The following is a 23,183-nucleotide window of genomic DNA, read 5'->3' on the forward strand; positions in this document are numbered from 1 at the left end:
CCAAGTCCACACCCTTCCTTACGTTGCCCAGCACTCCCTCTGCTCCTCACGCAGTCTCTCGCTATCCTATGGATCTCCTCACCTCCACCAAATCCCTGCCAAATTCGCGCGTCCCTTCTTATTCCTCCCATCACTGCTTGCTCTTCCTTAGCCAGCTCATTCCCACGCTGCAAACTGCATCTCTCCCTCCACGCAACCTCCATCTCCATGCTATCTTCCTAGCGTGTTGCCATCCATCCGCTCTCCACGCTGCAATCACCAAGATTCGTGTGGCTTACCCCTCCTTTGCTGCTTGCTGCATCAAACCCGCAACATCCACCAGCGCCCATCCTCTCGCTCCTGCAGCTCCCATATCCTCTGCAGCCTCCAAACTCTGTTGCCCATCCGCTGCCCTTCTCGTTGTCCGTGTGGGTTTCTCCCTTATCGATCCCTCTCCACACTGCCGTCGACCAAATCTGCAAACACCAAACACAGACAAAATTCGATTTTGTTTTGATACGTTGTGTAGGTTTGAGGTTAGATTCTTTTAGTTCATGTATATATATGTTAGTGTAGGATAGTTAGGGTAGATTTAGATTTATTTTATTTTGTTTTATGATTTTAATTGTGTTTCAAAGAAAATCCTAAAAACATAAAACTTTCAAATTTGTTTAAAGAAAAACAATTTTGATTTCATTTCATTTACATTAAAAATCCAAAAACATTTAAAAAATATAAATTTTTTGAGCAAATTGGATGTGTTTGGTTACTTTAAAATTGAAAATCTTTTGTTGATCATTTATTGCATTCAGTCTTGCTTAGCAAATTGAGAAAAAGACTTTCTAAGTTTGTGGATTTAAAGCTTCTTTGTGCTAAAGTCTTTTGTGGTATTCGTCATAGTTAAATGTGCTTAGATTCTTATATTTAAAAATTAACTATTCGAAAGTGGTGAATAATTTTTGAAATTGGTTAGCATTTGAATTTCATGGTTGAGTAATGAATCCATATCTTTAGAAATTTAATTGCTGGAGCATTGCTAAGTTGTTAAAATTGATTGTTATTGCTTGAATATTTTAATGCTCATTATATGCTAGACATTTTGGTAAGTATTTTCAAGCAATTGTTAAAAAGTTTGTTCACATTTCTATTTCCTAAGCAGCAGCGGCAAACCAATTACTCGGTTTTCATTTCATCTAGCGAGATCATTAACTCCATAAGGCACTGGTATTAATCATTTTAAATTTTCTTGCTAAGCCTTAAATCAGGTATTGGCTTGCCTCGTTGTGTCTCCCGAGCCGGTTGATTCCTAGCTAGTTCTCCTTCATCCCATTTATCAATAGGGTCTACTCCTCTTAGCTTGCTGTAGGGAGATAGCTTAAATGGAGAGATCGAGGATCAGGGTGACAATGCCTGATTTGAGCATTGTCACAATGCTTAGACCCTCTGTGCGACAACACAGCCCACCTGCGGTCAGCCCTAACTGCAGTCAATGTTGGTCAACAGTCAACGTTTAGCCTTGATTTATGTGCCCAAAAATGCGGCCTGCCCAAATAGAAAGAGCCCTCACAAAAACGCGGTCAAAGGAGGTCAACGCATGTTGGTCAACGCTTGGTCAAACTGTCTAGATTTGACCCCTAGCAAATCGGTCAAATTCAGTCAACTTCGACCTCCAAACAACAAGATAAAAAAAACCTCTAAACAGTGAAATTCAGCGCAGTCAAAGTCTGGTCAAACAGCGCACCTGCGGTCAGCCCTAGCTGCAGTCAACGTTGGTAAACAGTCAGTGTTTAGCCTTGATTTATGTGCCCAAAAATGCTGCCTGCCCAAACAGAAATAGCCCTCACAAAAATGTGGTCAAAGGAGGTCAACGCATGTTGGTCAACGCTTGGTCAAACTGTCTAGAAATTTTGTCTCTTGAAATTTCGGCCTCCTGTTCTCCTGAAGTTTCGGCCTCCTGAAATTTCGCTCCTTTGAAATTTCGGAAGTGTGGAGAGAGAGAGGCCCAGAAATCTGTACCCAATCATTGAGGAGAGAGAGAGAGAAGTGTGAAGATGAGTGTGTCCAAATGAGGCTAAGTCACCTTCTATTTATATGCAATGTTGAGGATGAATAGATGTGACCGTTGGGCTTCCGACCCTACGTAAGTTCGCTGGTCGACCTTGACAATTTGACCATAATCAAAATAAATTCATAACTTCATTTGTACATGTCAGAATTGGATGATCTCTAGATCAATCCTACACCTCTCGGAGAGAGGAATCCAAGAAAAATATCAACTGTCATAAATAAGATGACCCATGTGGAGTTTGGCCCTAGTTGCCAATTTTAACAGACATTCATAGTTGGATATTTATATTATATCACCTTTGTGGATGATTTCTCTAGAAAAATGTGGATATACTTTCTAAAGCACAAAGATGAAGCCTTTGATATGTTTAAAATTTCAAAGCATTATTGAAAACCAAACTGCAAAGAAGATCAAAGTCTTTAGATCAGATAATGGAGGAGAATTCATTTCAAATGAATTCATTGACTTTTGTAGAAAAGCCGATATCAAGCAGTGTTTTAAAAACCGGCCGTTTCGAAACCGAAACGGTCGAGTTGAACCGAGTTATTGCTAAGGGAATTGACCCGGCCTTTGAAACGGTCTGGTTGACCGAGTCACACATGACTCGGCCGAGTCATTCAATTACTCGGCCGAGTCATGTGTGACTCGGTCAACCCGGCCGGTTCCGATATGACTCGGCCGAGTCACAAGGGAACGGCCAGGCACGCGTAAACCACAATAAAATATTCATTTTTTTGGTATTTTTGAATTGTTTAATGAAGTTTATGGATCCCAAACTGTTATAATAATATGCTAAATGTTTTTGGGGTCCATTTCCCCCTCCCAAACCCTATTTAAGACACCCAAATGCTCTCATTCACTCACAGCAGTCTTATGCATTTGAGTGAGAGTCTTCTTTGAGAATTAGTGAGCAGTTCTTGAGCTTGTTTTGGAGCAGCAGTGAGGAGTCTTGGAGGAGCATTGTAGCTGGAGTGAGGAGCTTCTTGGGCAGCCATTTGGAGCAGCATTGAGGAGCTGATTCTTGGAGCAAGCTTGAGGAGGCAGTTTGTGCCTGGAGGTATTTTTTTCCACCTCTATAAATCTGTTTTTGCTTAGTAAATTTTAGGTGCATATCAAGAAAGCTTAGAGAGTGTTTTTTGTCAAATAAATGAACATTGAATCAATGTTTTTTTTTTTTTTTTCATTTTCAGATTGTTTTCCTAGTCAAAAAATGGCACCTAGAGCAAAAGATCCTGCTTGGGCATATGTTGAAATGGTTGATAGTCAAATGCATTGCAAATTTTGCCATAGGAAAATTAAGGAAGGTCCTGGGGGCATTAATAGGCTGAAACAACACTTGGCAGGGATTAGAGGCCAAATTACCCCATGTACCTCACCAGAAATTGGGGAGATTAGAAAGAATTTGTTGGCCAGCTTTGAGAAATTTAAAGAAGATAAGGCTAGGCAAAAAGAGATACAGGCTGAAATTGGGAGGAAGAGGGAGATACAAAAAATGATGGCTACCAACCCCCACTATGATTTTGAGGGTTCTTCCTCTATCCCTCAAACTGAGGCATCCAACCCTTTCCGTTATGTTCCTCCCTCTTTTGGTTCTGTTCAAGATAAGGGAAAGGGTAGAATGAATTTGAAAGAGGGTGATGTGACTATCAAAAGTTATTTCACTCCCTCCTCTCCATCAGATGCACATGGTCCTGAAGTTAGTAAAGGTCAAATTCAGCCCACTTTAGATGACCATTGGAAGAAAGAATTGAGGGAGACTGCTTGTGAGTACATAGCTAGATGGTGGTATGATGCTGATATCCCCTTTAATGCTACTCGTTCACCATATTATGAGCCTATGTTTGATGCCATACAAGCTGCTGGAAAAGGCTTCAAAGGCCCTACTATGCATGAGCTAAGGGGGTTTTGTTTGCAGAAAGAAATTCAATCCATTAATGAGTATTTGCAAGAGTTCAGGGACTCATGGGCAAGAACAGGGTGTACCATCATGTCAGATGGATGGACTGATCAAAGAAACCGTACCATCATAAACTTTCTTGTCTTCTGCCCACAGGGAACCATGTTTTTAAAATCAGTTGATGCATCTGATAAGGTAAAAGATGGCCACTTGTTGTTTCAGCTATTGGATCAGGTTGTTCAGGAGGTGGGGGTGGCTAATGTTGTTCAAATCATCACAGATAATACCTCTAACTATGTTCTTGCTGGCAAACTGTTAGAGGAGAAACACAAGACCATCTTTTGGACCCCATGCGTTGCACATTGCATAGACCTCATGCTTGAGGATATTGGAAAATTAGATTGGGTCAAAAACACTGTAGATCATGCCAAAAGCATAACAAAATTTATCTACAATCATACACTGGTTTTGAGTCTCATGAGGAAACACACTGGAGGCAAGGATATTATTAGGCCTGCCATCACTAGATTTGCTACACATTTTTTGACATTGCAATCTATGCTTTCCCAACATAGAAACTTGCAAAAGATGTTTTCCAGTGATGAATGGAATCAAAGCAATTGGTCTAACAAACCGGAAGGCAAAGAATTGAAAAGGAAAGTCCATGAAGAAACTTTTTGGAGAAAGGCAGCAGAGATTGTGAAGCTTGCTGAGCCACTAGTTAAGGTGTTGCGGTTGGTGGATGGGGAAAGGTTGGCTATGGGCTTCATTTATGAGGCTATGGATCAAGCAAAGGAGCAAATAAAGACAACATACAAGGATAGAGTGGCAAAGTATGGGCCCATTTGGGCAATCATTGATGAAAGATGGAACAATCAACTCCATCGCCCTATACATGCAGCTGGGTATTTTTTGAACCCACGGTATCATTATAAAGCTAAGGAGTCAGGAGCTTTGAGGGGGGAGGTCAGAGATGGACTGGTTGATTGCATTGAACGCATGATCCCATCGGAGTCTGATCAGCTGGAGATACATCGACAGGTCACATCCTTCAGCAATGCAACAGGTACCTTTGGGAAGAACCTAGCAAAGATTGCAAGAGAAGCAGATGAGCCAGGTAAACAAAAATTTCAATTTTCAATTTCTTAATGGTTTTACTTTTTTTATTAAAGTTTGTTAAATCATTTATAATTTGAAAGTTAGATATAATTTGTAATTTTGTTGAGCTTCAGCCTTCATCTAACTCATAATTCATTACACTCCTATGTTTTTTGCAGATTTTGAGTCAAACTTGCAGTGCATCTGGGTGTGAGCGCAATTGGTCTGTCTTTGAGAGGATTCACACAAAGAAGAGAAACCGTTTGGATCAAAAACGGTTGAATGATCTAGTTTTTTTCCAATACAACCTTCGGCTCAGACGAAACCAATTGCTGAACAAAAGACCTGATTCGGATCCCATTGTGTTGGAAGACATTGATCCAACATCAGATTGGGTAGTGGAGAGTCGTCCACCAGAGTTTGATCCTGATGAGGATCTTGATGTAGATATAGATATGGAGACATCAGTTGAACTTGAACATGTTGTTCAACTTCAGCCTGTTCAGTTGAATGCAGATCCCAATCCACTAGCCTCAGTCTCATAGCCAGCAAGGACTCCAGTTGTAGGTGCTTCCTTTGCTCAGCCACGACAGAAGCGCAGCCGCTTATCTACTCTATCTCAGCTTGCATCTGCTGCACAGCCTGCTAGTGGTACTGGCACCACTTCTACAGTTGCAGTTGGAGACGATGATGATGAGGAGGAGCCATGGGGCCCCTTGTCTGACTCTGATGATGATGATCCAGAGATTGGTCGAGATGATCTTGGCTCCTTTGGCAGTAGCTACTAGCCAGTGGCCCAGTAGTACTAGTATTGCAGTCTGGTCACCATCACAGTTTACTTTTGTTGTAGAGGCCATTTCTAGCCTCCTTGGTTATTTGTATTTTGTTTTGAGTCTTTGATCATGTATGACAGTTGACTATGTATTGCCATTGGGTACCATTTCTATATAGTGGATTGTTTCATGAGCCTACTTTGATCATATGTTGTCTTCCATCTATATTATAATGCTGTGTGTTTGGAAACATGAATGAAAATCTTTAAAATTATGTTTAAAATATTTAAAATTATGTTTTTTAATAAAAAAAATAAATATTTAATGTATTTTTTACAACGACCGAGTCATTGAAATCGAGCCGGCCGAGTCATTACTATTTCGGAGTTGGAGTCGGAGTCGATCCTCGGCCGAGTCGGAGTCGGAGTCGGAGTTTTAAAACATTGCCCATAGGTGAAGGATCTTCGACCCTTGTTGGTTCATTCTACGCTAAAGGCATGGAGGAGGGTAGTGTGGCTCGAGTTTGGCCCACTCGCTGATGGTGGTTGCACAATGGGTGAAGGATGGTCGAATTGTTGAGAGGCCCTCGAAGTCTCTCCAAACAAAAACTCTTGATGAGTGCTTCTCTCTCGGTTCTGCATTTTGATCTCGTCTAGCATCACCTTCTGCCCCATCGCTAAATCACTCAGAGCCTTCAAGAGACTATCAGAGGCCATCCCATGCTTTCTGCTACCACTGCCTTCCCCTTGTCCTTTGTGTCGGGCGTGATCTCCAGTTCCCATTCTTTGCTCTGGTACCTCTGCCTCCTGTATGTAATATTTTGCCGATTTTCCTCACTCATAGGAAAATTCCCCACGGCTGAGCCATGATTTGGGCTCTGATACCACTGTAATGTTCCTAACTAGGAAAAACAGTGATATACAAAGCAATGAACAAATTCAGCGCTAGAAATGGAAAACAATCAACATTCATCCATGGAAAACACCAAAGACAAGAACCATCTGAGCCATATTATTAATATTTCTTGGAGCAAGTACAATGGTGATGGAAAGTGCACCTGGGCTTGCCTTAATTGGCAAGCATGACAAAACCTAGGTGAGCAAATATTAGCCCCAAATGCTACACAACTGTTGCTCCAAGAATGTTTTGCGTTGCCCAGAAACTTCACAGCTTGCTGGAAAGGGATGGTTGGAAACTCTTCTTCTGATGCTTGGAAAATGCTGCAATTTTAGTCTCTAGCTCCTCACCCAAAACCCACCAAAACCCAGAAAGGGTTTGGCCTAATTCCACAACTCAAAATTCGGCCTCCAAGCACCACGTCCTCCTCAAAACGCTGGGAGGTACGACTTGCTTGTAACTTGCTGGAAAGGCCATACAAATCACCCCAAAATGTTGAGATGTTCTCCTCTAAGGCTTCCTCCACTTCTCCCGACAAATCCCGTCTCTAAAACTCCTTCCACCAATTCCCATTTGTGCCCAGTAATGGCTCCCTGCACAGGCCCAAGTGACTGCAAATAGAACTGCCCAAATGCTGCAATCTACTGCCCCTAAACTCTCCCCAAAGGTTGATCCTCCATTGAAGCTTTAACTCCCGAATTCCCCCTGCAAACGCTGCCCGGAAACATCTCCAAACAACTCTTGTGTGTTCGCCTCTTGCGTCCTTTAGTAACATGCACTGGCTAGGCCCAAGGCTGAGTAATGTGATTGTGAAACTCCTTCGACTCTCCTCCAAGGTAGTACGAATTGCCTTCCTAGGGTGGCAATTGAAGTCCCCCAAAGAAAGGTTGAGTCTCTCACCTAGAAAGGTTGAGTCTCTCACCTAGAAAGGTTGAACCCACGGTATCATTATAAAGCTAAGGAGTCAGGAGCTTTGAGGGGGGAGGTCAGAGATGGACTGGTTGATTGCATTGAACGCATGATCCCATCGGAGTCTGATCAGCTGGAGATACATCGACAGGTCACATCCTTCAGCAATGCATCAGGTACCTTTGGGAAGAACCTAGCAAAGATTGCAAGAGAAGCAGATGAGCTAGGTAAACAAAAATTTCAATTGTCAATTTCTTAATGGTTTTACTTTTTTTATTAAAGTTTGTTAAATCATTTATAATTTGAAAGTTAGATATAATTTGTAATTTTGTTGAGCTTCAGCCTTCATCTAACTCATAATTCATTACACTCCTATGTTTTTTGCAACACAATGGTGGGAGGCCTTTGGTGGCCAGTGCCCTGAATTGCAAAGGTTTGGAATTCGTATTTTGAGTCAAACTTGCAGTGCATCTGGGTGTGAGCGCAATTGGTCTGTCTTTGAGAGGATTCACACAAAGAAGAGAAACCGTTTGGATCAAAAACGGTTGAATGATCTAGTTTATGTCCAATACAACCTTCGGCTCAGACGAAACCAATTGCTGAACAAAAGACCTGATTCAGATCCCATTGTGTTGGAAGACATTGATCCAACATCAGATTGGGTAGTGGAGAGTCGTCCACCAGAGTTTGATCCTGATGAGGATCTTGATGTAGATATAGATATGGAGATATCAGTTGAACTTGAACCTGTTGTTCAAGTTCAGCCTGTTCAGTTGAATGCAGATCCCAATCCACTAGTCTCAGTCTCACAGCCAGCAAGGACTCCAGTTGTAGGTGCTTCCTCTGCTCAGCCACGACAGAAGCGCAGCCGCATATCTACTCTATCTCAGCTTGCATCTGCTGCACAGCCTGCTAGTGGTACTGGTACCACTTCTACAGTTGCAGTTGGAGACGATGATGATGATGAGGAGCCATGGGGCCCCCTGTCTGACTCTGATGATGATGATCCAGAGATTGGTCGAGATGATCTTGGCTCCTCTGGCAGTAGCTACTAGCCAGTAGTACTAGTATTGCAGTCTGGTCACCATCACAGTTTACTTTTGTTGTAGAGGCCATTTCTAGCCTCCTTGGTTATTTGTATTTTGTTTTGAGTCTTTGATCATGTATGACAGTTGACTATGTATTGCCATTGGGTACCATTTTGATATAGTGGATTGGTTCATGAGCCTACTTTGATCATATGTTGTCTTCCATCTATATTATAATGCTGTGTGTTTGGAAACATGAATGAAAATCTTTAAAATTATGTTTAAAATATTTAAAATTATGTTTTTTAATAAAAAAATAAATATTTAATGTAGTTTTTACAACGACCGAGTCATTGAAATCGAGCCGGCCGAGTCATTACCGTTTTGGAGTCGGAGTCGGAGTCAATCCTCGGCCGAGTCGGAGTCGGAGTCGGAGTTTTAAAACAATGATATCAAGAAAGAGACCATTATACCATATAATCCAGAACCGAATGGTGTGGCAGAAAGAAAGAATAGAACTATCATGGTGGTTGCTCGTGCCCTGCTACATGATCAAAATGTGCCAAAGTTCCTATAGGGAGAAGCTGGCAACGCTGCCATATATGTACAAAACATGACTCCTCATTGAGCATTATATGACAAGACTCATCAAGAAGTATTCGCAGGCAAGAAACCGGATGTCTTTCATTTAAAGATCTTTGGCTGTCCATTTTATTTTCATGTACCGAAAGAAAAGAGGAACAAGATTGAGGCTTCAGGTAAGAAAGGTATTTTTGTTGGCTATTGTGAAGATTCTAAATTTATATACCTGCTCACAGAAGAATAGACTTCAGTAGAGATGTAACGTTTGATGAAGATGCAACTCTTGAAAAAGTAAGAATTAGTCCTCCTTCTATCTCTTCTAAAGAAACAAATGATGATGTCAATCCCTCTACCCATGAACCTGATCATGAGGGCCTAGATGAACTTGTTGAGCCTAAGGATCCATTAGATCTTCCTCCATGTAGGAAAAGGCCTCTATGGCTTCTTGATACTCTACAAGATGCTAAAAAACATACTGCTCCCAGGGGCACTTTTAGAGAAAGCAAGAAGTCGATATCAAAACTATGTTGTTGCTATGAGTTCTATCATATAGTGTGAACCTGGATCACTTGAAGAAGAATAAAAGCGCCAAGTATGGAAGGATGTCATGACAAAAGAATATGAATCCTTTATGCAAAATGATGTATCGGAAGTTGTTCCTAGACCTAATGGAAAATCAATTGTGACTTCAAAGTGGCTGTTCAAAATAAACATGGCATGGATGGCAGTATTGAAAAATATAAAGCAAGGTTTGTGGCTCGAGGATTCTCTCGGAAAGAGGGAATTGATTATGAAGACGTCTTTGCTCCCGTTGCTCGCTATACCACCATTCACTCTAGTATTGCTTTAGCTACGAGTGAAGGGTGGACTCTCCATCAGATGGATGTCAAGACAACTTTTCTCCATGGTGCTCTTCAGGAGGAATTATATGTTGAACAACCTCAAGGCTTTGAGGTACATGACAGAAGAACCCATGTAGATTGAAAAAAGCACTCTATGGCTTAAAGGAAGCCCCCAGGTATGCCGTTGATTTTGGTATTATATGTTGGCGATCTGTTTTTGACAGGTAATGAACTTCTGATGATTCAGTGTAAGAGGGAGCTTGCCTCTGAATTTGAAATGAAAGACCTTGGAATGATGCACTTCTTTTTGGGCCTGGAGGTCTAGCAGAGACTTGGCGAAATTATTCTCTCGCAAGGGAAGTATGTTTTTTTCCAAGGAAAAAGATGCAATTTTCATTAATATATTAAGAAAATTACATGTTGTATCTTCAACATGTATGAGATGCATTCACTTGTGAACAGAACAATCAATGTTAATTACATATATACAGATAACAAGATAAGTTGCAGAGAGTGAAACTAGCAATGATAACATAAACCAAAAAGGTGTCCAAAAAACAGAGTGATGACAAAAAGCAAAAAAACCAAAGAATGGAAAAACTGAAAGAAAACACCATCTCTGAATTCTTGTATTATCCATTGACCCCTGTTTAGCTGCGCGGCCTCTTTGGAAAGACGATCAACAATCTCATTCCTTTCCCTGTATATGTGAGAGCATACAATAAAATCAAAATGTGATTTTAGAGTAATGACATCATCCAGTGTGTCCCTGAGTGTGTGCAAGTGACAATGATATACATCGTTGATCCAATTTATAACAAGTTGTGAATCCCCAAAGATTTGGATCTTGTGACAATTTTGTTCTAGCGCAAAAAGGAGAAGGTGTCTTAAACTGTGTAGCTCTGCAAAGTTATTTGTTCCCCTTCTAAACCCCACTTTGATTCTAAAAGAGAGGTGGTCATTGATGTGGAGGACAGCACCCCCCCGCAACCCGCGGCCTGGGCTGAGCCATCGAGATAACCCCATGGGGAGCTTTTATCAATAATTTCGGGAGTGATGACCCGAGGGGGTTCGCTGTTGGGGTCGACTGGAATTAGGTTGAATAGGGCCGTTGAATTAATACAGGTGATTGACCAGTTGATCTATGCATTTTGGAAGATAAAGTGGTTCATGTTTAGCCAAATGCCCCAGCTAACTATCAGTGGGAGATTTTTGGCCTTTTGGGATGGAGCCTCAATCCACCAACGAAGCCATGCTTTCTCAATATTTTGTCCGAACCATTTGGTCTTCATGTTGAGGGTAGTAATAATAGTGGACCAAAACTGTGCCATAACACGGCAGTGGAGGAAGAGATGGTTTGTGTCTTCTGCATTGGATTTGCAAAGGCAACATCTGGAGGGACCGTGGAAAGCCCGCTTCATGAGATTTATTTCTGTTGGGGCTTTGTTTGAGAGGATACACCACATGAACAACTTTGACTTCTGGGGGGCTTTTAGTTTCCAAAGGTGGCGCCACCACCAACAGTTTATTCCAATATCCTGGGCTATCATAAGAGCCGCGTATCCCTCTGTTGGGGAGTGCCTTTGGTCAGGGGCAGTGGCCGAGATGATCTCATCCTCTCCCTCTGTTATTTTGATATTGGTTTCCTCCAGAGCACCAATAAAGCGATTCCAGGCCCTGCACCATCTATCTGGGATACCTAAAACCCTGTAGTCTAGCCATCGCTGAGGAGCCCATTGGCAATTTCCAACTTAAGCAATTTGGGCAATCTTAGAGATACCAGTCCCTAAAAGAAATTGTCTCAGAGCTCTCGGGAGGATGTGGGCATTGCCACATCCGGTCCAGGCATCAGTGCCTAATCTCACCTGCTCACCATTACCAATTTTCCATGCTAACCCATTCTTGATTAAATTTAAGGATTGGGAAATGGCCTTCCAGATGATGGAGGCTCTGACTGAAGACAAGTTGGGTCTGCGGATCCAATCCATTATTGATAGGGGGTGGATGTACTTAAAATAGACTACCTCTTGCCATAGGCTTTCAGATTTGATTATTTGCCAGCCCATCTTTGCCGCAAGTGCCTTTGCAAAAATCCGAAGATCTTTTATTCCCCAACCACCCAGTTTTTTTGGCTTCCCAATCTTGTCCCAACAGACCTAGGCAAAATTCCTCCCCACATTTTGACCCCTCCATTGGAATCTACAAAAAATTTGTTGAATCTCGTTGAGAATACCTTTGGGGATCCAAGCCAGGGTCATCCGGTAAACTGGAATGGACTCGAGCACCGTTTTTATCAGAGTGAGCCTGCCCGCCCTGGAGAGCCAACGTTGCTGCTAGATGTTTATTCTAATTTCAATTTTTGCGATAAGCTATGCTTAGTCGGCGATGCGATACCCATTTGGCTTCAGCCTGAACCCCAGGTATTTTAGGCCAACGTCCAACTCTTTTTTGACAAAGGCGAAATGTTGGGATGCATAGCATACCTTTTCCTCATTTTGGAGACAGGACACAAAAATGATAGTGGTTTTTTCATAGTTTGGCACCATACTTGTAGCTTTACAGAAGAGAGATAGTATATATTCTTGAAACAATAGGAATCACGAAATGAACCATTTCGAAAAATAAGAACATCATCTACAAAAAAAATATGAGAGAGAGATGTCATGTCCAATATCCAGCTCCCCCCAGATCTCCCACCACACGGGCGTTTTTTACCAGTCTGCTTAAGCATTCCATGATCAACATGAAAAGGAGAGGGGAGAGAGGGAATCCCTGTCTCAGTCCCCGCTCAGCATGAAAAAAACCAGATGCTGCCCCATTGATGAGGATACTGTAGGAGGTAGATGAGAAACAACACATGATCCAGGATATGAAGGAGGGGGGGAAGCCGATATGAGTGAGAATGAGCTGCATGTAGGACCAACTAGCCCGACCAAATGCTTTGGAAAGATCAATCTTAAGGATAATGGACCTTTTATTCTGTTTCTTGATCAAGTGGAGGCCATCCTGGGCGGTCCCAATGGCTTCATGGATCTGACGGTGACTGAGGAAAGAAAACTGCTCCTTGGATATCATCCTGGAAAGGATTGGTTTCACGCGAAAAGCGATGGTTTTGGATATGATTTTGTAGATGCAGTTGCAGAGGGAAATTGGTCGATAATCGTCAAAAGTGAGGGGTTTGTTAATTTTTGGGATGAGGGCCAGGAAAGTCGAGTTAAAACCATCATGCATTCTGCCTGTGATTCTCCATTCCTCAATAGCCAAAAGAAGATCCGACCCAATTAGCTCTATAAAGGTGCTGTAGAATTCCATAGGCCATCTGTCCCGCCTTGGGCTTTTATCTTTGTTGAAACATTTCAACACTGCTTCCAGTTCACCCTGTGTAACAGGTGCGATTAGGGCGTCCACCTCTTCCGGCTCAACAAATCTAGGGAGTACCTCAACAATTTGGATCTATGTTGTGGGGGAGCGCTCCCCCCCTCGATCCCGCTCCCAATCCGCGCTCCGTGTGGGAGCGACTCGGGAGCGATTTCGAGAGCACACTCCCTAAATTTTTTTTCGCTCCCTGCCTTTTCGGGAGCGTTTCGCCTTTTTTGCATTTTTTTTTTTGTAGTAATGTTCGAAATGCATTTTTTTTGAAAGAAACAAATAATTTTTGAGTGGGGCAGCTTAATGATCAAGTCTAGGCCCTAGTATTGATATGCTATTCATGGTAATATTAAATTCTTAAAGTAAAAGTGACATTTTCCTTAACCTTCATTTTCATCATTTTACTTAAATTTTTAACATTACCATGAAATGACTTAGGATGTTTGAGAGTGGTTTCGGCCTCATTGGATTTCATATGGAGAAAGTAGAATTTTAGATTTCATTCAAAATTCAGCAGACTTATCATTTTTTCAGGATTTCAGGATTGGGGGATTGTAATGTTTCCATTGAATTTTGTCATGTATTAGGGTATGGAACTCGTATTTAATCAAGAGCACAAATCCCTCTATGTACCTTTATGTTAGTGACATTGGTTGTCGAACTCCTCTATCATGACCCTCCTAAAAATGTACGCATCACTCAAACAAAATCTTGACTTTACATGCTATTCTTTTTCTATCTTATGTTAATGCTTAGAGGGTGATATTAATGACAAAGATCCCTATACAGATATAGAGGTAATGACAAAGATACCTCTGGATATTAATGCTTAGAGGGTGATATTAATGACAAAGATCCTGATTTTCCAACAAGACTAAAAAATTAGACATTTCTCGTGGTGGCAAGAGGCCCAAGCATAAGAAATAGATAATAGATTTACTTCTCTTTTCTAGTTTCTAGTAGCTTTTATAACTATTGACACTTTCATATTTATTATGATATTTTTTTAAACAATATATGACAATTTAAGTTTGAAGTTGGCAATTATAACTCATTAGTAATGAATTATGAATATGATGCTTCATGAAAGTTGAAAGTTGTTTCATTTCATTTCATTTTATAACATTTCGTTTCATGTTAGATATTATTTGTTGTAATGGTTACACTTAGCTTACAAGTACAACTTTGGTGATCAATGATGATAAATGTTATATATTGAATTTTGAAAGCTTGAAACTTTAAGATTGATGAATCATGAGACTCAATATGTTGTATGTTACTATGTTACTAACTTGTGGACGTGGTTGATGAAGATTATAACTTCTAGATGATTGTTGTTATATGGTTCAATCTATGTTTTTCTTTGTTTTTTATATCTAATTCATTATTCTACATGTTTTTGTTGACATATATGTATCAAAATATAAAAAATATATATATTATATAAAAAATGCTCCGAGATTCACTCCCAAACCGGGAGCTTCTGAAAATGTCGCTCCCGCTCCCAAGTAACATTGATTCGGATAATCTCAGGGAGGGTGGCACCCCTAGGAGCCTTCTAAATGTTTGAAAAATGACGAATTCCCATATCAACTAGCTGATTGAAGGTGCTAGCCGCCCTTCTTGCATGGTCATGTAGCTCCCATATGGTATTGATAGACTTTTTCCCTCGGGCATATTGATGAAAAACTTGGAGTTTTCATCACCCGCTTTTAGCCAAATTGCTCTGCCCTTTAAGCACCATGACTCCTTTTTTTGTCTCAAGAGTCTGATTTTCTCCGATTCTAGATGGATTAGTTGATCCTTTGTTTCAGCAGAAGCATAACTAGCAAGCCCCGAGGCTTCCAAAAGTTTGAGGTCTCCTTCAATCCTTCAAAGATCGACCTCGTCCTTTTGCTCCTCCCCCAACTGATGGTTTTTTGATTTTATGCAAGCCAAGTTATTTGCTATTACCTCAGCCGGGAGGAACGACCGTCCAGCCTACAATGTGTCCAAGAGTCTCTGACAATTTTATGGAAGTCAGCTTCAGAGAGCCAGGTTGAGTTGAATTTGAAAGGTGACTGGGGTTTAAGGTTGTCATCCCGAATCTCCAAGAAGATCGAAGAATGATCTGATAACCCACCAGATCCCACCCACTGGCGAAAGCGGTCTAATCTGGTTAACAATGGGGCCTTAATTAGGAAACGATCCAGCCGTCTGGCCAAAGCGTCCTCCCTAGTCCTTCTATTCCTCTAGGTCGGCATAAGCTTTGCCGTATCAATGTTCAAAAGTTCATGGGAATCCATCAAGACTTCAAAAAAAGCCGTTAGGGGGTCACACTGGGCCCTGTTGCCCCAGGATTCCGCAAGCCCAAGAGAGAAGTTTAAATCCCCCCATTAATCAAGTTTTCTGTTTGCATGAAGTTGACATCCAAGAGTCTTTCCCAGAAAAACTCCCTATTATGGTAGGGCCCATAGATGTTGACAATCTTGAGGGGGAGATTGAAATTAGAAGTGATAATGTCCGCACCCAGGTAACCCTCACCACCCCAAACGCTTTCCAATCTTATCGATCTTTTATTAAAGCCCATGGTATAGCCACCTGAGTGCCCTCGAACATCCAAGAAATGGAAGACCCAATCCGAAAGAAAATTCATGAGCACTTTGTTTACCAGGCTCCCTTCCCCCAGGGTTTCTTGCAGAAAAATGACGTGTAATCTCTTCAAGTTACATAACCTGTCTAGCGCCAATTTTTTGTCTGGGCTGGCCAATCTACTGCTGTTGAAGGAGAGACACTTCATGGGGTAACCTTTGGAGCGGTTCCCTTTGCTCTAAGGACCTAGTCAATGGGAGTTTGTATGCCCGAAGCCACCTCGATGCCAACCCTCTTGATGGCTTTAGATAGATGGGATTGTCTGTGTCTGGGGGGCTTCAAGGGGATGGAAGGGAGGGGATCCTCATCCAGGCCGAAGGAAGGGGTCTGTGAGGTAGGTAAGGAACGAAGGTAGTAGCTGTGAGAACCACTAGAGTTCAGGCTACATCTGGGAGCTAGAGGAGGTGGAATCAGAATAATGGAGGGGTTTGAACTAAGGGGCGGGGGAGGAGCAAATATCACAGGACATATAGGGGAACACAACTTGCTAACCCTAGAACCCGAACCAGACAATAACATAGATGCAGATGCAATATCAGATATCAGACAATCATTAGAAAACAGAGGAGGAGGAGTACCCAAGAATGCAGATTCTCTGGCTCGAGCTCTGGTGAGAGGTGGCGCTAAGGTCTCGGAGTCCGGCCGCGAAGGTGACACCCCAAAATCGTCCTGCCTCGGCCCCGAAGCACCAAGAGGGTCTGCTTGCGGAAGAAAATCCACCTCCGATGTTTGGGTACTTGCTGAAACCAGTGACCTCGGAGGATCTGGCTGTTTCCCAGACAACATGGGGTAGTGTTTGTACAAGTGTCCCACCTCGTGACACCGCCTGCAACGAAAGGGTATACCTTCATAGTCGAGGATCTGCCACCTGGTGGTCTCTCCCATCTGTAATTGATAGCTCTCCACCAGTCCTTCTCTGGTGTCTAGGTACACCAGAATTCTTGCTATGGCCATGCATCTAGTGTCCTGGTAAGCCCTGTCATGATCAAGATACACCCCCATGTCGTCTCCAATGCATCGAAAGATGTCCTCCGCCCAGAATTGGAGCAGAAGGCCAGGGAGGCGGACCCATATCGGACCTGCTCTCATGTTTTCCTTCTCAGGATCAAATAGTGGCGACCACCGTTTTAGCAGGATTGGTGTCATTTCAATGTGCCAGTACCGCATCAAGACCCAATCCACTGGTTCCTGTTGCGGGAAGATGAGCGCGAACCACCCCCTTGACAGAGTGATGACCCCTGGTAGTTGCACCATCAGGTTCCCCTAAACCTCCACAGTCCATTTCCTAAGGCGAGTTGGGGTATAATTTCTGCCACAGACCCTGCCAACCAGAACTATGCTCTCGATTAGAGCAGCTTGTGCCATTGTTATCCCAGCCCTAAACACAAGGAGCTGGTCTCGTTCCTTGACTTTTGAAAGCTTGGATCTTTTCCCTCCCCCAGTTCTTTTTTGCGGGTTTGTGGGTTCTCCTTTTGCCTGAGGCTTCTCGTCAGAGTCCGAGGGCCTATTTTCTTCCGGCCCAATGTCCTGTCTAGAGATACCGTTGAAAAAACCCTAGGTAAGTGCAGTAGCGAGGATCAGGTGAGAAGACCCTGCAGGTGCCGTTCCAAGAATGTTGTAATGGGGAGGCGAAGTGCCCCGCACTTCTGGGGCCGTTCCAGAAACCCCCGCTGTTGATACGCTTACACTACCTTGAGGAAAGTCTGTACTCGTCTGAGCTGGTGGCCAGGGTTGGAGCTTTGATGGTGACGGGATGGAGAGGAAAGGGGAGTTGGAGCCTTCCCCCAGACAAAACAGCCCGTCTGATACCGTAGTGGTCGATTGCGAATAGCCCAAACCCTGGAGAGAAACCTCCATATCTTCCATTAATGTCGAGAGTTCGGCCACCTGCATAGCTGGTGGAAGGGTTTTCTCCGGTTCCTTCCCCGCTTTTGACGTGTTTTTGTCTTCAACCTAGATGTCTGCTAGGGTCAAGGAGTCAGAGGAGTAGTCAAGCTGCTCCTCTTCCATTCATAAAACCAAAAAACGCCGTTGGAGTAGCAATAAACTATTGCGAGGAAACCGGGCAAAGACCCCCGCCAGACCATTGACCCCTGTTGAAAAACTTCCAAGGGTACCGGAGATTTGCGGTCAAAAGCCCTTTCACCGTGGCAGTGAAAACCCCAAACTGCTATGGGAAGCTCAAACAACAAAAACCCTAGGAAACATATACCGTTCACGACCTCTGACAGTGAAACCAAGTAAAAACCTCGGGGAGGCGATTAATGGATAATAAAAAACTTGCCAAGCTAAAGTCAAGGAAACACTGCGTCTCGAAATTATGAGCAGGTAAAAACAAAAAGAGACTTTGGGAGGAGGGACATAAGCTCCTCACGATATAGAGAGTCTGGTTAACCTGGAGAAACAACTGTGGCTACCTCAGACTATGGCTCAGGTCTAGTAGTAGACTGCAAACCCTAGCCCGACCATCAAAACCTCGTAGCGCCATCCCTTCGCAGGGGAAGTATGTTGTAAAGCTATTGTAAAGGTTTGAAATGGTAGAGTGCAAATCCATGAGCACTCCCATGGAGATGAACTTAGAGAAACTCTGTGGTGATGAAGCTGGACCTGATTTATCTGATCCATTTGAGTATCGTCAGTTGATTGGAGCATTGATATTCCTAGTGAACACTCATCCTGATATTGGTTAGGCTGTAAACACCTTGAGTCAATTCATGACCAATTCTTTACATAATCAATGGGTTGATGCTAAGCATGTGCTGAGATATTTGAATGCGATAATTAATTTTGGTCTTCGATATACTGCTGGCAACATAAAGTTGCATGGTTATACTGATGCTGATTGGGCAGAGAACATTGTGTACAAAAAAAGCACTTCAGGTTGTTGTTTCAATTTGGGATCTGCCATGATCTCTTGGAAGAACAAGAAACATAAATCAATTGCTCTCAGTTTCGCAGAATTTGAGTATATTGTTGCTAACTTAGGTAGTTGTGAATTTCTTTGGTTAAGAAAACTTTTTGGAGAGTTATTTGAGCAAGTCCTGGATACCATAGTGATAATATGAGTGGGATCCAGTTGTTTGAGAATCCCGTATTTCATGACAAATCCAAGCACATTGAATTCAAATATCATTTCATTCGAGGCATGGTATAGAGAGGAGCAGTGAGACTCTACCATATTTAGACTAATGAGTAGATTGATGATACACTTACCAAAGCACTACCGAAGAAGAAATTTCTAGTCTTCAGAGATATGCTTGGATTAAGGGATGTACCTCTTCTAGGTTCGGGACTCGACTGGTCAAGAACACTGAGATGTGTGTTCTTCTTGTTGGAAACTATAACTATGTTCGATCTTCCATAATGTACTTGAGTCATCATGTAATGTACTTGTCAAAGAATAAAGAAAAGAATTTATCATTATTATTATTGTGACTTATTAAAGCATGGGTTTCATGCTTGGGTCACCATGTTTTATGTCAAAGTCCCCATTGAGGACTTCTAGGATTTATTCTGAGTCTATAGAGTCATTGTACATTTAAAGAGATCCTTCTTGGGCTTTTGAATCATGTAAAAAGGTTAAGTATTGAGTCAAATATGAATTATGTAACCTCCACACCATGTCGGCCTAGAAGAAGATCAAGTCGGCCTAAGGACCCTACTCGACCTTGTTACCCACCACTTCGTGGGTGATACCCTAGGAGAATTTTTCTCCATGATGGACCTCAACCAACAACCAGCAACCCCTTACAGCCTCTTGCTAGCTCGTTGTGCCATTTGTATGCCACCTGAGCCAGCCATGTGGCCCCTCACGCACCTGTATTGATTGTATGTTTGAAGGTGGACCTCCCGAATCTAAAGGTATGTCCTGTCATTTGGTAATTGAGTATTGGGTTTACTTCTCATGGATACTTCTGGGTATGTATTGATGGGGGGATTTGGCAGAAAGGGTGGGTTTAGTTTGTGCTCTTGTGGATCTTAGTCCTGTAGGATCTCCTTTGGATGTTACCCTTGGATCTTAGTCCTGTAGGATCTCCTTTATCGACCATTTGGTTCTAGGTGTGGTACTACTTGGGAAAACCTGACTTTGGGTGTGTGGTCTCGCTCCTTTATCCGCATATATTACTCCCTTTCCACCCAATATACCCCCATTCATCATTTCTCCCACCTGGGTCCACATTTACATTCTGCGTCCAGATAGGGCCAACTTCCCTATCCCCTTGCCCCCACCTTGGGTGATGCCCAGAATTGTAGAAATTTCTCATTTCCCACCCCGGTTTTCAGTTTCTCCTTATTTCTCCCATATAGTTAAATGCCCTTTCCCATAACCATACATTTAACAAGCTGAAAAAAAATAAATTCGCTGAAAACACAAATTCTGGAAATTTTACAGAATGCTGGAAATTGCAGAAATAAAAATCAGCAGTAATAAACAGCCATTAAAACACATTTAAACACTGAGATTTTTGGTCAACTTGATCCTGGAAAAACCCCCTACAACTCTTGGGGAAAACCAGTTTGAGAGCTCTTCTTTATTTCTGGAAAATGCCTTTTTACAGTGAGAGAAAATGTTCAGCAAAAATCAACAAACAGACTTTTACAACTTATCTCAGCCTTGCTAAAACACCGCTGCTGATACTCCGCAGCGGTTGTTGTTACACCGCTGCTGTTGCTGTTACACCGAGGCTGTTGCTGTTACACCGCGGCTGTTGCTGTTACCCCACTGCTGTTGCTGTTACACCGCGGCTGTTGCTGTTACTCCGCTTTCAGCTTTGCTGTTACACCGCTTTCAGCTTTGCTGTTACTCCGCTTTCAGCTTTGCTGTTACACCGCTTTCAGCGTTGCTGTTACACCGCTTTCAGCTTTGCTGTTACACCGCCCAGAAATCTCCCTTGCTCTCTTGCTCTCCTTCTCTCAATCTGCTCATGAAAGAAATGGAATGATCTTTTCCTCCTTTTCCTCCCTTAACCCAACCCTAAGTGACTTTTGGGTGATCCCTAAATCCAATGGCTGAAATAGATTTAGATCAATGGCTGAGATTAAATGCTCATTTAAATCTCACTTTCTATTTTTTAATTCACCCCACTTTAATAAAGACCCACTTAGTCATTTATTTCCAAAGTCACTTTTCCTTTCTAATTTTTCATTGACTTTATAAAAGTCACTTTAAAATTAGACTTAGTAACTTTATCACTTAAAGTCACTTTTAAATTAGATTTAACTTTATAAAAATTATAAAGTTACTTTAGGAGAAAAATTAAATTCTTTTGGACACTTTTCCCCAGGCCAAAGATCAAAGCCTAAGGGAACCACCTGTCCTCCGGTACCAAATTTCAACAAGAATGATGCCCCGAAGGTTGAAGCAGCTAAAAGAAAAAGAAAAATGTATAATTGGCCACATTTAACAGGAAATTGTACCACAAAATGCAAAAGATGGCCGGGGCAAAAAATAATTAACACGTGGGCAAAGCCACATACATGAGCTCTAACCCAATCCATGGTCATCACCTTGGTTCCATAGGCCCTAGATGGGCCTCCTTTATCACTCAGGAACCGATGATTGTCCCAGCCCCTGAAGGGCAATGAACCACCCTACCTAAAAGAGGGTAATCACTACTATATCTTATTACACATCATGCTCTTGTCCTTTGAGCCCCAGGCAATTAATGAAAGAAAATTCATAAAAGACAAAAGGCATATAAAGAAGGGTGGAAAAATCAAGGCCGAGGCACCTCGTGTACGATGGTTGCTCCCTCCTACACATTACATACCCAGGTGTGGGCTTCCCCTTTTGCAACTACCCCTATGCCCCAATATGTGGCCTAGGGTTGTCCCTCTCATTCCCTATTCCATTCCACTTATTTATCACTTGCCACCCCCATTAGAGGGATGTACCTTGGACATACTATCCCCTTTAAGGACTGAAACCACCTAATAAAGTACTTGGTTAACCCCCTTTGGAGCTTGGAGACACTAGCACATGCCAAAGCCCACTACGGAAGGGCATGCCATTATGAAGTGCCCATTTTGTTATCCCATGATTTGTGAACTCTTTTACCCGATTATTTTAATGACTAGTTGTATTGGAAGCCTAGGGGACGCATTGGATCTTATGTAGGATTATAGGTGGCTTCCATTTGGGTTTGGTTTCCCTATACGAGATCCTAACCCCTAATGGTCTACATTGGCACATATAGGGTGTGCATAGAGAGCCATTGGCCTCCACAGCAGCACACAACACTCCACGGATCTTCATCGATGCTTAGAGACTACTAGCGATCCCCTTTTGGGATGATGGTGATATGCTTGGTACATTATGCCTAGCAGGCCCCCATAGGAGCCCCACACTCTTGGTAGGTGTCCCAAGACATGTACGATGTCATGGAAGCATTCATTCCACCACTCAGACCCTTGTAGAGGATCTACAGGCATCTCCGATTCATATGGAGACCCATGGGGTCATTTATGTGCCCTCAGACCCACTAGGTCTACTATTTGTAGAACAAGGGGCCACCCCCTTGTCCATCATATTCCGAGGTATTTATTCCTCAATATGGCGCTTCAGGACATTATTAGGCCTTTGGAGGGCCCCACGACATGTACATATTATTATTTGGTCCCTTGTGAGGCTTATTTTTACACTTGTGAGCTAGTTTGGTGGGCTTGTCACCAATAGGGGTTTTATTTGGAAATTATTTTATCATTAGGGGCTAATGTAAGCCCATAGGCTAATTTGAACTCCTTAGGAGGCTATATATTGATGTTAGATATATTCACTTGTATCATCACTTGACTTGGGATCTCTCTAATCTTAGAGAACTTCGCATTTGTTCCTTGGAGGATATTTTTTGGAGATGGATGAATTTTGACTTATGGATTTGAGCTATTTTTCTTGTCTTGGAGCTTTGTCTTGCAAATGAAATGACGTTGTTATTCTTGTTGCTGCATACTGCTAAAATTAGGGCTAGTTGCTGCATAGTAAATGTGGAATTAAGCATGTTTTAGCTAATTTAATGTATGGGCCAATGTTATATGAATCAAATGTCTTAGAGATTATTTGTCTCGATAAGCTTGCATCATTTACTTTGAAGTATAAATGCTTGAAGGTCA

At 42.3% G+C, this 23,183-nt stretch overlaps 1 protein-coding gene across 3 annotated transcripts in view; it reads left to right on the forward strand.

Annotated features, from left to right (window-relative positions):
- LOC149260379 (S-adenosyl-L-methionine-dependent methyltransferases superfamily protein) overlaps positions 1-23,183 on the forward strand; it is a 413,041-nt gene that overhangs the window by 138,776 nt on the left and 251,082 nt on the right. The gene's annotated exons all lie outside the window — the stretch shown is intronic.

The sequence above is a fragment of the Pinus tabuliformis genome, chromosome 6, assembly GCF_031772625.1.
Source record: "Pinus tabuliformis cultivar Carrire ecotype Pingquan chromosome 6, CPIR1, whole genome shotgun sequence".
Classification (NCBI taxonomy): Eukaryota; Viridiplantae; Streptophyta; class Pinopsida; order Pinales; family Pinaceae; genus Pinus; species Pinus tabuliformis.